Below are 4,626 nucleotides of genomic sequence, written 5' to 3' on the forward strand. Positions count from 1 at the left end.
ATATATATATATATAATGTGTGTGTGTTTGTGTGCCTGTGTTTGTTCCTCCACCATCGCTTGACAACCGATGCTGGTGTGTTTACGTCCTCGTAACTTAGCGGTTCGGCAAAAGAAAACCAATAAAATAAGTACTAGGCTTACAAAGAATAAGTCGTGGGGTCGATTTGTTCGACTAAAGGCGGTGTTCCAGCATGGCCGCAGTCAAATGGCCGAAACAAGTAAAAGAATATTATTCTCTCATTCAAACTCTCTCTCTCTCTCCCTTTCTCACTCCCCCCTCTCTCTCTCCCTCCTCTCAATACCTAAATTCTTTCCTGCCCTATTCCTTATGTCTATCTTTCTTTATTTATTTACCTCCTGAATTTCCTTAACCTCCTTCATTTCCCTTGCCTCGCCCTCTGGACCACATCGTTTCCCTTACTCCATTCCGCTCCAACATATACCTTTCTCCTTCTCTTTCTCCCACACACTATCATCCAACCTTTTTTCTTTCCAACACCACCTCATCTCTCTCTCTCTCTCTACTATACTTTTCTGACTCTATGCCTACCGTTATGTCTGGTTACATCTATATAGCTACCTCCCTCCCTACCTATATGCATACCTACCAGCCTACTGTCATATATATATATATATATATATATATATATATATATAATTTATATATATATACACATACATACATACATATCTATGAGTGTATGTATGTATTTGTTTTATGTTATATATAGGTATACATATCTATCTATCTATCTATCTGTCTATCTACGATCCTTATTGATCGGCATCCCTATGGTTTCTTTTTTTTTTTCACGATCCCTTTTGATCGAAATTCTACCCCACTTACTTTTTTTCCCCCAAAAAAGAAAAGCTCTACATTGTATTTTGTCCACTTTCTGTATTTAGTCCTGTGTGGCCATAATAAAAATCTATCTATCTATCTGTCTGTCTGTCTGTCTGTCTGTCTATCTGTTTCTCTATCTATCCCTCTATCTATCTATCTATCTCTTCATTCTCTTATTCTTTTACTCACTACGCGTCCATAACCACCACCACCGTCGTCAAATAACACAGCATCTCCTTCCATTCATCTCTCTGCTTATCTTCATGCCTTCACGTCTTACTCTTTCTCTCAATCCACCATATTTTTTACCAGCAGCCTCGTTCTACTCTTCTCATTCTCACACTATCTCTCTTCCGCATTCCCTCCGTCACTCCCGCTCTTTTCCGTCATGTATCTTCCTCTAACTCTCTCTCTTTCTCCCTCTCCCGCCCCTCTCTCTCTCTCTTCAACACTCGTCCCTCCACTCACACTCTCCTTCTTAAAACCTATCTTCCTTTTTTTGTGTGTGTGTGTGTGTGTGTGTGTATCTCTCTCTCAATGCGTGCGAATGTTATGTTTTGAGTTTGCGTGTGTGCGTATATATTTGTATGTGCGCGGGGGTAGATTTATATATAAATATATATATATATATCTATATATATATACATATATATATATGTGTGTGCGTGTGTGTATTTAATATATATATATATATGTGTGTGCGTGTGTGTATTTAATATATATATATATATATATGTGTGTGTGTATGAGTATGTTTATATATATAATTATATATATATATATATATGTGTGTGTGTGTGTGTGTGTATGTGAGTATGTTTATATATATAATTATATATATATATGTGAGTGTGTGTATTTAATATATATTTGTGTGTGTGTGTATATGTGAGTATATATATATATATATGTGTGTGTGTGTGTATTTAATATATATATATGTGTATGTGTGCTTGAGTGTATATGTATGTGTCTCACCCCCGCCTCTATCTGACTGTTGATGAGATGCTTTTTCTCTCTCTCCCCCTCTAGGTTTTCCCGGTTAAGCAATGTTTTAAGCTAGCCACTCCCCAACCGAGCTGTAGAGACAACCATGTTTGTTGTTGTTCTATGTCTGAAGGTGTACCATTCTATACTGCCATAGCTTAGCAATGGCTTTATCTCACGGACACGGCCTACCTTACAATACTAACAGATTTTTCAGGTAGAAAGGTAATAACAAATAACCACACATCACATACACTCGTACACACGCAGGTTCTTTCACTCCCAAACGAACACACAAACACTCACACGCAATTTACATTCATAACTATATGTACACATGCATATATATACACATATATGCATATGTATCCACGCACGCACGCACACATACAAAGTTATACGTACATATATATTTATATATATAACAGAACTCTTATTGCTTACAATGACAGACGCACATACACACGCACACATACATATATATACATTCGTGTATACACACACATACAGACATATACATGCATGTACATATGGATACTTAAACACGTTTATTTTTTTTGTACATTCATAAAAGAAACACAAGTACGTTTGTTTACATGCGTGCCAACGAATACAAACACCACACAGGTTATATATATATATATATATATATATATATACACACACACCATAAATATCAAACAATAATACACACACACACACACAAATGCATAAACATAAATATACAAAAAGAGACAGATATGTACACAGAACACACACATAAATAGGCGCATAATAACACGCATATAGGTGTTATATATATATATATATATATACACACACACACACACACACAAACACATGCTTAAATACATTGACGAACATATACCAATGAAATGTAGGTACAAATTTATACACACACACACACACACGCGCGTGTATATGTATAAATATTTATACACAAACACATAATATGAATATATATATATATACATATATATTCATAAATCATTCACGTGTAAGCATGGACGCATACTGTAATTCGGAATATTATACATACATTCATTTGTACAGAGTACTATATATATATATATATATATATATATAATCTATACGCTGTCGCACATGGCAAAAATATGCTCATACACATTCTATACGCATATACACGCTCTCATAGAAACATGTGCATAAACGCATACACATACAACTTTATGAAGAAAAGCGCGCACACACACACATATATATATATATGCACACGCGCATTCACAACAGGCACATACATATATATATGTGTGTTTGTGTGTGTCGCATGTGCGTGCTTGCCGAAGAAGTTAAATTGATACAAATACTTGAAGTGTATACATGTGCTGGACTCTACGTGTGACTGTGTGTTTCTATTTATAGATATGTATTTAATACTCAAAGACATATACCGAAATATCAATAAGCGAAGATAACATTCCATTTTGGAAGCATGTACACACACACACACACATATATGTTTTAGTATGTGTGTGTGTGTTTGCGTTTTTCTGTCTGTGTGTGTATGTGTGATAAAAAATTTTATTGAATAATAATGAAACGAAAGTTGGTGACCTGAAGTTGGATAAATTTTCATTGGTAACATTTATACATATATGAACTTATTGCATACAAACTCCCCACTTCACGCATACATATACGAATTATGTAAATGTGTATGTTGTGTGTGCGTGTGTGTTTAATTATATGGAGGTGGGGTAAAAAAAATGGTTAAGAATTCATTATTGTATGTAATTTTGTTTCTATAGAAAGCTGATCACATACAAACACATGCATAAGCATAGAACACACGCACTTTCTACTATGTATTTATCTCTCTCTATCTATCTATCTATCTATCTATCTGTGTGTGTGTGCATTATAGGCGGCAAAACGTGTATGTGTATATTTTGTACGTATCGACCATATATAATCTTGCACGTACAGATCAACACACGCCCACATGCGCATTTGGGACATATATATATATATATATATATACACACACACACACAAACATACATAAATATGTGTGTGTATAAAACATGTATGCTCACATACTCTTATAAGCGGTCACACACACATATACGCTGGCAATATATTCATACATAAATACATATATGTGTATTTATGTATATATATACTTATATGCATCTCTCTGAACACACACACACATATATATATATATATATATACTAAAGGTGCATACACACATATACACACACAGGCACATTGGCATATATACACACATAAACACATACGTATGTATATATATATGTGTGTGTATGTATGTGTGTGTATATGAATGTATGTTTGTAGCTCTGCGTGTATGTCTAACCAAATTAATATGATGTGCAGCTGTTGTTATTAGAATTACAGACATTTCTTATAGTTATCAGACACACACTGACATATATGTGTGTGTGTACGTGTGTGTGTGTGTATATATATATATATATATATATATATATTTACATGAGCACACGCTCTTAGATAGATAGATAGATAGGCATGTTTACACTCTTACCTACAACACACACGCAAATTAGGTTTGTCTCCGTACATGAGTAAATATAAATAAGTGTGAGTGCTTGTCTATATATATACATACATACGTACATGTACGCGCGCGCATGTGCGTGTGTGTGTGTTTTTCGAGCCCACACCGTGTGACAACTCACCACATTCTTTGGCTGACATTTTTTTTTCTGCTTTTTCGTGATTGTCGCTATGCCGACATGCAATAGATCTATTTATATATATATATATATATATATATATATATATATATAT

General features: G+C 34.3%; 1 protein-coding gene across 3 annotated transcripts in view; it reads left to right on the forward strand.

Annotated features, from left to right (window-relative positions):
• Positions 1-4,626, forward strand: part of LOC106867583 (zinc finger homeobox protein 3) — a 502,463-nt gene that overhangs the window by 90,630 nt on the left and 407,207 nt on the right. Inside the window, exon 1 of one of the 3 annotated variants that reach the window (XM_052974078.1) lies at positions 1,934-2,058. The exons of the other annotated variants lie outside the window; for them this stretch is intronic. The gene's annotated coding sequence lies outside the window, so the exon portion shown is untranslated. Of the gene's footprint in view, positions 1-1,933; positions 2,059-4,626 lie in introns of those variants that run through there. 3 annotated transcript variants of the gene reach the window in all.

Source organism: Octopus bimaculoides, chromosome 17, assembly GCF_001194135.2.
Source record: "Octopus bimaculoides isolate UCB-OBI-ISO-001 chromosome 17, ASM119413v2, whole genome shotgun sequence".
Taxonomy (NCBI): Eukaryota; Metazoa; Mollusca; class Cephalopoda; order Octopoda; family Octopodidae; genus Octopus; species Octopus bimaculoides.